General features: G+C 43.7%; 1 protein-coding gene across 47 annotated transcripts in view; it reads left to right on the top strand.

The window, feature by feature from the left end:
- LOC130297737 (general transcription factor II-I repeat domain-containing protein 2-like) overlaps positions 1 to 12,924 on the top strand; it is a 1,987,867-nt gene that overhangs the window by 145,195 nt on the left and 1,829,748 nt on the right. For all 47 annotated transcript variants that reach the window (XM_056550554.1, XM_056550557.1, XM_056550548.1 and 44 more), the window contains one exon: positions 5,385 to 5,459. The gene's annotated coding sequence lies outside the window, so the exon portion shown is untranslated. The remainder of the gene's footprint in view (positions 1 to 5,384; positions 5,460 to 12,924) is intronic.

Consider the following 12,924-nt stretch of genomic DNA (forward strand, 5'->3'; position numbering starts at 1 on the left):
ATGTTATATTTTTTAGGTATGTACAGAAGGTGAACGGTAGAAAGTGAGGAGAAACGGTATAGAGACTGCTTAAAAACTGGGTGTGCAGTGTATGGTTATGGATCATTCTAGATGGTTTCTAGTTTTGATGAGACAGCCCCTTCCAGGTTATATTATTTTTGTTAGTAGTAATGAGCAATATGTTATGCTCCGAACCCCTTCCCGACCTATGACATACTTGTACGTCAGGAGTGGCAAGGTGTTCCCGACCCATGACATACAGGTACGACATGAACATTTTTGCCGCTACTCAAAATCTGACTAGCTGATAGCGTTTCGCTATGAGAATACTTAGCAGCACGGTGTGTGAGTCCCGATCACGGGGATCGGAACACACACCGCTCTAAGTGTCCCTTACCCGTCCCCCAGTGTCACTTACCCGGCCATGCGGTGTCCCGAGCGGTCCAGGCGCGAGCGGCGTCCTCCAGCCGGTCCCGGAGGTGGTGCGTCCCGGCAGTGAGTTTGCAGCAGCAGGGCAGCATCTTCATTGGCAGCAGTGAAATCGCCGTAAAGCGATCTCACCGATGCCTCTGGGAGTTTCAAAACTGCAACTCCCAGCATGCCCGGACAGCCTTTGGCTTTCTGTGCATGCTGGGAGTTGTAGTTTTGCAACATCTGGAGGTCCACAGTTTGGAGACCACTGTATAATGGTCTCCAATCTGTGCTCTTCCAGATGTTGCAAAACTACAAATCTCAGCATGCTCAGTCTGTCCAGGCATGCTGGGAGTTGTAGTTCTGTAACATCTGGAAGAGCACAGATTGGAGACCATTATACAGTGGTCTCCAAACTGTGGACCTCCAGATGTTGCAAAACTACAACTCCCAGCATACCAGACTGCCCAAGCATGCTGGAAGTTGTAGTTCGGCAACATCTGCTCCTTCAGATATTGCCGAACTACAACTTCCAGCATGCCTGGGCAGTCTGGGCATGCTGGGAGTTGTAGTTTTGCAACAACTGGAGGTACACTAGTTGGGAAACATTGTCCGTTTCCTACCTCAGTGCCTCCAGCTGTTGCAATTGTTGCAAAACTATAACTCCCAGCATGCACTGACAGACCATGCATGCTGGGAGTTGTAGTTTTGCAACAGCTGGAGGCACACTGGTTTGGAAACACTAAGTTAAGTAATAAACTTTCAAGTGTTTTGCAACCAGTGTGCCTTCAGCTGTTAGATAACTACAACCCCCAGCATGCACGGACAGCCAAAGGGCATGCTGGGAGTTGTAGCAGTATGCCTCTAGCTGTTGCATAACTACAAGTCCCAGCATGCCCTTCTGCTGTAACTGCATGCTGAGATTTGTAGTTTTTGCAACAGCTGAAGGCACACTGGTTGCGAAACACCAGTTTGTTATCTAACTCCGTGTTTCGCAACCAGTGTGCCTTTGATTGTGGCAAAACTACAACTCCCAGCATGCACGGACAGCCAAAGGGCATGCTCGGAGTTGTAGTTTTGCAACAGCTGGATGTTTGCCCCCCCCTTTCCCCCCAATGTGAATGTACAGGGTACACTCACATGGGCGGAGGTTTACAGTGAGTGCTGCAAGTTTGAGATGGCGCAAATTTTGCGCTGCAGCTCAAACTCCCACCAGCAAACTTGCTGTGAACCTCTGCCTTTGTGACTGTACCCTAAAAACACTACACTACACTTACACTAACCTAAAATAAAAAGTAAAAAAACACTACATATACACATACCCTTACACAGCCCCCCTCCCCTCCCCAATAAAAATGAAAAACGTCTGGTAGGCTACTGTTTCCAAAACGGAGCCTCCAACTGTGGCAAAACAACAACTCCCAGTATTGCCGGACAGCCATTGACTGTCCAGGCATGCTGGGAGTTTTGCAACAGCTGGAGGCACCCTGTTTGGGAATCACTGGCATAGAATACCCCTATGTCCACCCCTATTCAAATCCCTAATTTAGGCCTCAAATGCGCATGGCGCTCTCTCACTTTGGAGCCCTGTCGTATTTCAGGGCAACAGTTTTGGGACACATATGGGGTATCTCCGTACTCGGGAGAAATTGCCTTACAAATTTTGGGGGGCTTTTTCTTCTTTAACCCCTATGAAAAGGTGAAGTTGGGGTCTACACCAGCATGTTAGTGTATAAAAATTAAACACTAACATGCTGGTGTTGCCACATACTTTTCATTTTCACAAGAGGTAAAAGGGAAAAAAGACCCTCAAAATTTGTAATGCAACGGAGATACCCCATATGTGGGCGCAAAGTGCTCTGGGGGCGCACAATAAGGCCCAGAAGGGAGAGTGCACCATGTACATTTGAGGTGATTTGCACAGGGGTGGCTGATTGTTACAGCAGTTCTGACATAAACACAAAACAATAAATATGCATATGTGACCCCATTTTGGAAACTACACCCCTCATGCAATTTAATAAGGGGTGCAGGGAGCATTTACACCCCGCTGGTGTATGACAGATTTTTGGAAGAGTGGTCTGTGAAAATGAAACAGTCCACTATTTCAAATATCTGTCAAACGCCAGTGGGGTGTAAATGCTCACTGCACCCCTTATTAAATTCCATGAGAGGTGTAGTTTCCAAAATGGGGTCACATGTGGGGGGTCCACTATTCTGGCACCATAGGGGCTTCCTAAATGGGACATGCCCCCCAAAAACCCTTTCAGAAAAACTCACTCTCCAAAATCCCATTGTCGCTCCTTCCCTTCTGAGCCCTCTACTGCGCCCACCGAACACTTTACATAGACATATGAGGTGTTTACTTACTTGAGAGAAATTGGGTTACAAATTTTTGGGTGATTTCTCTCCTTTTACCCATTGTAAAAATTCAAAAATTGGGTCTACAGGAACATGCGAGTGTAAAAAATGAAGATTTCGAATTTTCTCCTTCACTTTGTTGCTATTCCTGTGAAACACCTAAAGAGTTAAAACACTTACTGAATGTCATTTTGAATACTTTGGGGGGTGCAGTTTTTATAATGGGGTCATTTATGGGGTATTTCTAATATGAAGACCCTTAAAATCCTCTTCCAACCTGAACTGGTCCCTGAAAAAGTACGATTTTGAAAATCTTGAGAAAAATTGGAAAATTGCTGCGGAATTTTGAAGCCCTCTGGTGTCTTCCAAAAGTAAAAACACGTCAATTTTTTGATGCATACATAAAGTAGACATATTATATATGTGAATCAATATGTAATTTATTTGGAATATCAATTTTCCTTACAAGCAGAGAGTTTCAAAGTTAGAAAAATGCAAAATTTTCATGACGTTTTTAGATTTTTTTTTACCAAGAAAGGATGCAAATATCAGTGAAATTTTACCAATAACATAAAGTAGAATATTACAACAAAGGAGGAAGGGCTCAACCAATATATTACAACAATAAAGTTGGGGTGCTACTTACAGCAAAAAGACACACATTATCTATTCAAAGGAAAGCAAGCTGCAGACAGTGCACACTCAAAATGAGAATAAATACAAAAAGCTTTATTAGTAGAAACCATAAGAGGAGACACATACATCTAAAACCATTTAAAAAGGCTCCTAAGTGAGCCTAAAAACATCACTGGGGAAGGGGACATGACCCCCCAACCCCTACCCTGCCCTAATATCAATACACAGATATAACTAGTGCTCCAAAGTGGTATGTGAAGAATATCAGAAAGTCATATTATAATTAAATTAAATAAATATAATACAAATCAGGCAATAATATAGTATAAGTGCAGAAATAAGCAAATCACAGACGGAGGAGCAGTATTACAATACCAAAAGGGCAGGGAGAGCAGAGCCCCACGCGTTCCGTCACTCCCAGGTGACTTCCTCAGGGGTATGTATAAAGATTCTCAGTCTCCTTCTTATATACATAACAAATTACAGAAAAAATACCTATCAGGTGCGTGGTCCGAGCCTACATAGTATGGGCGCTGAATGCATACAATGTCTTGGCGTGGACTTCCGCCCTATGTACTTCCGCCTTTTGCTAATATAGTACACGCATGCGCTGGTCCACCCCGAACATCAAGTGCTGCGCACGCGTACTCCCCAGTCACACCAACGGCTGCACTGCGCACGCGTCAACTCCGCCGCTGGTCGGAAACGGCCTATGACGCAGTTTGTTGACACACGCGACTCATCCGAGTCACGTGAGTCCCCATGTGATCACATGATTAGGCGATGGTCGCGCAGGCGCAGATCCAAGAGATCGGAGCATGTAGAGTTTACATACATCTAGGATTGTTCGCAGTATGTGGGAACCGCATAGTTTGTGAGTAAGGGACGGAACCAGATAGTTGCAAGAATATAATACATGAGTTACTATGTACAAAATAATGTACATACAATACATAGATAGAAAGCACTTTATGAATGATGATGACTGTAGTGTTTAATCATGCGAAAATGATAATACATGCCTATAATGTAAATTAGATGTGCAATAAGTGAAAAGAAAAATATATATGAAAAAATGAGTAAAAAATATATAGAAAAATCATTAAAGAAAATATATGGTGAAAATATAATAATAATTAAGTGAGATGGATATTAATAACTAATGACTTAAGAGTGTTAGGACTAAGGATTATGTGACCATATGTGGCATACTGTTAGAGTATACCAACAAAGTAAATGAGAACACTACAGCATCTTCATCTGAGCATAAGGATAAAGAATCCTGCATTATGCATGTTAGTAACGTGCATAAAGTTACTCGTTAATTAAAATAAAAATATCATATTGGGACTAATCATTCATGTACTATAAGAGTGTATAATTCCAACCCTGGGAATAATCCCCTAACATCACAACCATGCGGATACCCACAGTAATTAAAAACCCAAACGGGACATATGAGGCAAACCGGACCAAGCACCTGTGGTATCAAAGTTAGGTTTCTACAAGAACAATGTAGTAACAATAATTTTGTATAAACAATAATTTTATTAGTGATAATGTCTCTATATTGATAATGTCTTTATAGTCATCCTATTGTTCAAAAAAGTGGAGGTAAAGAGCAGCCCATATGCTAAAAAATAGGCTGGTATTGCTTGCATGGAGTACCTTAAGGACCTTGGTTCCCATAACGTCCGGATCTGACACAAGTGTCCACAAACAACTGGAGACTTTTGTCTTAGGCAATATCTCTTCTCAACTAATGGAATGTCCAATACAATGGTAAAAATAGGATATCCATTGATGAGGAAGATATAAAGGTGAAGCAAGGAAGGGATCCCGTAAAGAAAAGGCTCTTAATCATGGAGTCCTCTTATTATATAGACTAACAAGGTCTTTGGATGTCCCCAATGAAAGGAATGGCCATGTCCATAACCTATGGCTTTATTTTTCTTTCTTGTCTTTTCTCTTTTCAGATAACTTCCTGAAAGCAGACAGATACCGTCGTCTCAAAGAACATCCTGGACGTGAAGAATCAGCCGCTGCTCCAGGTAAGTGTACAGGCACAAGAACTAAGAAATCTCCAAATCATATACATAGAGTTCTGTAGATGAAGTGATAAAACATATCAAAAACAATACTGCATAGAGGAGCAGAAAATGGGAATGGCCCACATATGCGAACATCGCATGTCTGTAACCAAAATACATATATGTGTGTGTCCTAGATGTGACATCCAGCATCTACATAAACACGTACACAGATATAGATATGTTGCCACAATATAACATCTCAAAGCATAATCCGCAGTTATGTTGTAAATTGTGGCATAAATAGAGCATAAACACAGGACCCCATATAGAAATTAATAAAGAACTAATAATAGTAGCCATAAGGTAATTAGATGAAAAAACTATAATGGGTAAGTATGTATATATCCGTATATATGGGTGAGTATAACTATGTATAGACATAACTGTGTACGTTTTATATGCATGATCTGGAGTCATGTGATAATAAGTAACTATATGGAGAATAGAGCATTATACACAAATAATATTAGAGTATGGAGATAGACCAACCACCCTGTGCCCCCACTCGCATACCATGTGTGTGTGAAAAGGTGGCAGGATTGTGAAAGGTGTATATGAGTGATGAGTGGGTGTAGCATAATGTAATATATGTGAATAAGAAATAATGTGTGTAAGATCGTGTATATATGTGTGGTGACAGTGTATGTGTAATCGTGTGTGTATGTGCAGTGACCGTGGTATAGGAGAAGTGTGTGCAAGGTGGGAAGAAAGGTGACTGTGTGAAGTAGGTGAGAAATAATGTGTCTAGTGTCAAACTGCACAACCAATGGTGAAAGCACCCTGTCCCAATATTATGTAAACTAATGTCCCCAAACACTCCCCCCTATCCCATACTGTAGTCCATACCTGTATTGAATGAGATCATCCATAAGATTGTCCCAAAGCAGATGTGACCAATTATCCACATATAGTTAGAATCTGAATTAGGAAAAAAGAAGAACACAACAACAAACCAAACTATGCATATCAGAAATAAAAAAACAATAAAGACTATATGAAGGACCACAGCTAAGTCTCAAAACTACTCACCTAAGAAGCCAGTAAAAAGTAAATCCTCATTTAGTCCTGTGGGAGATGCTGTTCCTAATACAAAAATCCACCTGGATTCCGTCTGCAGTAGTTATTTAGTAATAGGACCTCCTCTTAGGTCATTAGTGACCCTTTCTAAGCCAATGACTCGCAGGCCATTTGAACGGCCTCTGTGAGATTTAAGAAAGTGATTTGCGACCGAGGTAAGGGTTCTGCCATTGTCTCTGTCTCTCCTGGCCAAGGCAATAGTGGATACATGTTTTTGTATTCTTTTACGTAGCTGTTGACCTGTTTGTCCAATGTAACACTTATTGCAGGGGCAAATAATAGCACAAATCACCTGCGTCGTCTTGCAGTTAATGTAGTTCCTCAAGCGGTATTGTTTTTCATTTACGGGGTTTGTAAATTGTTGAGTGGGCGTCATAAATTGACATATCGTACATTCCCCACATGGATATGATCCATGATGCTTCCAACCTGTCCCTGTTGACTGGGTGGGTCTTTTAAAATGGCTCCTAGTAAGCAAATCTCCCAAATTGGGAGCTCTACGGGAAACCAAAGCTGGAGTTTGTGGCACCACTGTACGTACTCGCACTAGTTATATCTGTGTATTGATATTAGGGCAGGGTAGGGGTTGGGGGGTCATGTCCCCTTCCCCAGTGATGTTTTTAGGCTCACTTAGGAGCCTTTTTAAATGGTTTTAGATGTATGTGTCTCCTCTTATGGTTTCTACTAATAAAGCTTTTTGTATTTATACTCATTTTGGGTGTGCACTGTCTGCAGCTTGCTTTCCTTTGAATAGATAATATAAAGTAGAATATGTCACAAAAAAACTATCTCGAAATCAGAATGATAAGTAAAAGCATCCCAGAGTTATTAATGTTTAAAGTAACAGTGGTCAGATGTTCAAAAAATGCCCAGGTCCTGAAGGTGAAAATGGGCTGGGTTATGAAGGGGTTAAGCAGTGAACTTAGAACACAAAAAGCTTTTGATTATTTTGTTCTTCTTCCCTTTGTGGTGGTCATAGTACCAGGAGAAGGCTCATAGTTATGTCACATCATCAAGACGATACATATGGTATCATACCTCTGTGTGCTCTCTGCAGTGCTGGAGGCTCCGAGTGTGAAGCATGACAACCACGGGGCCGGAGTATAGCGATGTTACGACTCTGCCACCGTCTATAGACTTGCCCCCTCCCAAAGACTTGCATTGAGGGAGCGGGGCAGAGACCGGCCCCGTAGTCGTCACGCTTCACACTCGGAGCCTCCAGTGCTGCGGAGAGCTGACAGAGGTAGGTGCGGAATGACAGATCGCAGGGATCCCGACCGCTCAGACATCTTATCCCCTATCCTTTGGAGAAGGGATAAGATGTATTAGGGCCAGAGTACCCTTTTAGTGGCACAGTACAGGCATAATGTATATAGTGATGTCACAGAACAGGGATAATGCAAACTGTGATGTTTAGTACACAGATTTTGCACACATTGAAGTCACAGTACAGGGATAATGCAAATAGTGATGCCATAGTACAGTAATAATACAAATATTTAAGAAGAAGAAAAATTATTTCATACTCAATGTTTCTGAGCATGTATCCCATATATCATAATCAGCTCAACACAACTATACTCTACCTGCCGTAAGCATTCAGAGAAGATCAATCCAACAATACTTTTTGTAAGGATCCTGGCAGACCATGCTCTTCAACTTAATGCGGTTAAATGAGGTTGTGGTAGCCCTGGGGGGTGTAGGGTAGTTGGGATGTTGTAGTAGATAAGGGGGTAGTGTTAACCCTAGAGTTCGTGACGGCAGGCTGAGGGCTAGTATGCTGAGCTAATTATTCGGCCTATCGCCACCCTTCCCAGAAACGACAGGTGCATGTAATGAAATGACTGAAGGTCCACAATGTACTTGAACTTGGGTAACATTACTTAAGTGCTTGCGGTACATCCAATGAACAATGACAGTCTCAGGAATACAGTCTTTATATAGCTCAATGACTGACAATTGTTGCGGAGCTTGAAATAAATGAAAGTCTCTGAATTTAGGGTAATTATTGCAGATCCGTCTGGATTTAGGGGATAGATAAGGTCCGGTGATCTTGCAGAGTGCGTGGTGATTGATACACTCAGAATTTAGAAGTTATCGGCCGTCGCCGCAAGGTTCAGGCCTAGACTCACAGATCTCAGCAGCGCAGATGCTTCTTGCTTGCTTGCGCAGGAACAAGAGAGCGAGAACATGGCCGCCGCTCCCTTATATGGACAGGGGGCGGGGCTAATCTGATTGGTCCGAACATCCGTCATTCACTGTTACAATGAGTGATGGGATTGACTACATCACAAGGACCTCCAAAGGTCCTCAAGCAGAAATACCATAGAGTTCATCTAACCACGTGACCCGCAGGTCCTGCTACGCTATGGGACAGGTAATTAACTATTTATAGAGCTTTTATATAATATTTACATGCTTCCTGTAAGCTATTGGTGCGATAACTATCTGGATGAGAGGTGACTAGGGGTGGATAGGACAATAGGAACCCCGACGTCCTAGGGACTCTGGCTATGGGGACCCACAATAAAAAGGTACCGGATAGGATACGGTACCGGGACACCACAAACCCCCTTACTTAAGATAAGTCGACCTCGACGTCTGTCCCCTAAGACAAAGGGAATAGGACTAGAACAGGATGATCTATAAATTTGCTATACATTCTAAGTAAACATTGAACACATGTACATTCTTCTGATACTTTTACTAGTATCTGGACTAGACAATTAGAATCTATCTAGACATTAGTGATATCTAGACAGGAATGCTATCTAGATATTTGAAGAAGCTATCTATCCTTTAGTTTCTAGCTTCCTAGACAACCTTATTAAACTTATTATATAGTTTAAAGCTTACTAGACAATTAGGCAGCTATGTAGTTGCTAGCTCCTAAGACATCCTATTAATTCTCTACACATTCTATGAGGCTAAACTGAACATTAGTATAACTCTCTATACTTGAGACTATCTAGATATTAGTACAGCTCTATTTACCTTTAGTTTCAAGTTGATTTAGACACTTTTATTATCTCACACATATTATTTCTTTGCCAAGAATAAGTTACCTGTTAGCATACAAAAGGTTATACTGGCTAGCCGGAAGTTAGGTCACAGTAAGAGTGGCCGCTAGGGTCTATCGGCTACACGCTACTCATCCCTAGAGCACTTTCAAAAACAACCTATCTAGATTATTCTTAGAATTACGTGTTTAATTCTATATTCGCAAGAGCACCTACTGGCCAGGCAGAGCATCTCACACATGCAAAGAAGGAGAAGAAGTGTACCTAACAGTGGCAGGAATTGGGTATCAATATGCTACAATTCCTAAGTGTTTTCTTAAGTGAGATATTTATTTTGATGTATGTACTAGAGAAACTTGAGGTAGTACATTTAGGTTAGTAATCTAGAGTACTATGTGTGCAAGTACTATTTTGAGGGGAATCCTCCCTACTATTTTTGTTGAGACAGGTGCTAGTGATGGGCAACAGCAATAATACTACCCTCGGAGGAGCTGAGGTGTCTCCTGTTGAGTTACCTACTAAACACCTTTAGTATTTTATACATTTGTATGTACAAGAATTATGTATGTTTTTAGTATTGAGTGTACACGGACAGCACGTCAATATTTTCTGTGTACAACTCTACCTTACTTTTTATGTACATAGACATTAGACTATTTTTTCTATGTACAAACTTTACTGATTTTTTTATGTACCCAGACACGAGGATATCTTCCTGTGTACAAGAACCATATTGTCACGATTCGGCAGGCTGGATGTGGATCCTCTGTGTCAGCGAGGGATTGGCGTGGACCGTGTCGGTGGACCGGTTCTAAGTTGCTACTGGTTTTCACCAGAGCCCGCCGCAAAGCGGGATGGTCTTGCTGCGGCGGTAGCAACCAGGTCGTATCCACCGGCAATGGCTCAACCTCGCTGACTGCTGAGAAGGCGTGGGACAGCAGGACTAGACAGAGGCAAGGTCAGACGTAGCAGAAGGTCGGGGCAGGCGGCAAGGTTCGTAGTCAATGTGGATAGCAGAAGATCTGGAACACAGGCTTTGGGCAACACTAAACGCTTTCACTGGCACAAGGCAACAAGATCCGGCAGGGAAGTGCAGGGGAAGAGAGGTAATATAGCCAGGGAGCAGGTGGAAGCTAATTAGGCTGATTGGGCCAGGCACTGGCCCTTTAAATCTTGGAGAGCTGGCGTGCGCGTGCCCTAAGGAGCGGAGCCGCGCGTGCCAGGACATGACAGCCGGGGGCCGGCACTGGTGAGTGACTTGGGATGCGATTCGCGAGCGGGCGCGTCCCGCTAAGCGAATCGCATCCCCGCCGGCAGTGTCAGTGCAGCGCTCCCGGTCAGGGGCGCTGCAGAGAGAGGAATGCCGCGAGCGCTCCGGGGAGGAGCAGGGACCCCGAGCACTCTGCGTAACACATATACATGTTTACTATACATTTATCAACACTCCAACATGTTTCAGGCGTATTACCCTGATAAGTGCAACATTTACCATAAGAGTTCTTATGAAGCTGCTGGTATATACATAAAATAGACGTGTAAGGATCAGCAGTCCACCTACACTAAGAGTTCATGGGAAGGGAAAGGTAAACACGGCCTTACCACAAATCAGCCGGGTACAGTCCTTAATGAATCTCCTACAGGCTAGGAGTCTCTTGACTTAATAGTCAGGCACAAGCTTAATGGTTACATTGCTGAACTTTGAACTGGAACAACTTAGCACAGTCCTGCTAGGCACTATTCTTGAACTTGGTTGCTGTAAAACAAAATGGTTAGACAGGAAAACAATATGACATTACTTTAGAGTCTCTTTAGAAGATGTTCTTCTTTACTCTTGTAGTGCCTCTCTTGGTTCCTCTATATCTGCCAACATCAGGGGCAGGATTAGAATTGACATAGCTTTGCCACACCACATTGGTGAGGATGGAGTTGTGGAAGGCAGCATGAGAAGGGGTTATAGGCTTACTAGCCGGGATCAAAGTGGGGCAATAGGGCTTGAGTACCATCTCCAAACCAGGATGGACCCATGACTCTTTCATTGGTACCCTGGAAGCAGGCAAACTCTCCATGTCAGAAGATGGCCTTGGTACATACGTTGGTACCTGTGCAGGAGGCAAACTCTCATTGCTCCGAGAGGGCCTAGGTACGGTCTTTGGTGCCCGCAATTTGGGCTTTCTTTCTTGAACTTGAGCAGGACTTGACTCTTGACGATCTGTAGAAAATGAAGAACCTGGCTCTTTGCTGTACATAGAAGATGATGAACTTGACTCTTTGCTGTACATAGAAGATGATGAACTTGACTCTTTGCTGTACATAGAGGATGATGAACTTGACTGTTGAAGCCCCTCCTCCTTGGGTACGCTGGTGGAGGCTTTAGGAGCAGACCTTTTCGGCCTCAAGATGAAAGGATCGGACTCCCAATCCGTTGACGGTAAATATTTGAAAGGAAGCTGTGTTGGGGCTGTTGGTCTGGTGACCGCGGCAGCCCATTCTCCACGAAGGCTCTGGATGGGGGTGTACTCCACAATTTCACCCACCTCCAAAGTGTAGAACTTCTTATGGAGATATGGCCTTTGCACTGCTCTCCGGTTCACGAGGATGGTCTGCCCAGTGTGGCAGTCAAGGAGTGTCCCATAACCTCTGACCTTGTCGAACTTGGCCACAGTTGCTCCTCTTTTTTCTAATGGCTCCTCCCCTTCTCAGGGGTGATCCCATTTACGGATGTACATTGCCTCCATTTCTTTGGTATTTTCTTGATACTGCACTTTTTCTTCATAAGGCAAATGCACGTGCTTGAGGGCATAGGGTTCTTTGTGTCAGGCCTTTAGCTTTTCCATCAATTCGGCCAGCTCGGCTTCTTGACGGGCCCTTTCCCTTTCTGCAGTTGGGATTGGTGGGAGTGGCTTCCCAGGTAAAGGTTGAGGTTCTCCGAACACCCATTGCGGCAATTTTGGTGAGCACGGTCGTGCACATGTCAAGCTTGATCGAGGAATGACCTCAGGGCTGGAGGAGGAAGAATAGGCCGCCTCTGGCGGGGTACTCACAGCAGACTCCTCCGACGGGATCTCGGCCCACGAGCCCCAGGTTCTGTGGTGAGGGGGCAATCTCACTGGTGATGCGCCTCCAGGTGTCCCTGCACTTTCCGCTGGAGGTGTTTCTGGCCAATCGTCGTCATCATCAGGCAGTGGGGGAAGATTGCAGGCCCCCTCTTCGTCTAATGACAACCGCTGCAGACGGTCAGCAAGCTCTTAAAAAAGTTGGGCTGTGACTGCACCCGGTGTTTCCGGCACCATTTTCCCAACTTCACCACGTGACTCTCCGTGCAGACT

Source organism: Hyla sarda, chromosome 13, assembly GCF_029499605.1.
Source record: "Hyla sarda isolate aHylSar1 chromosome 13, aHylSar1.hap1, whole genome shotgun sequence".
Lineage (NCBI taxonomy): Eukaryota > Metazoa > Chordata > Amphibia > Anura > Hylidae > Hyla > Hyla sarda.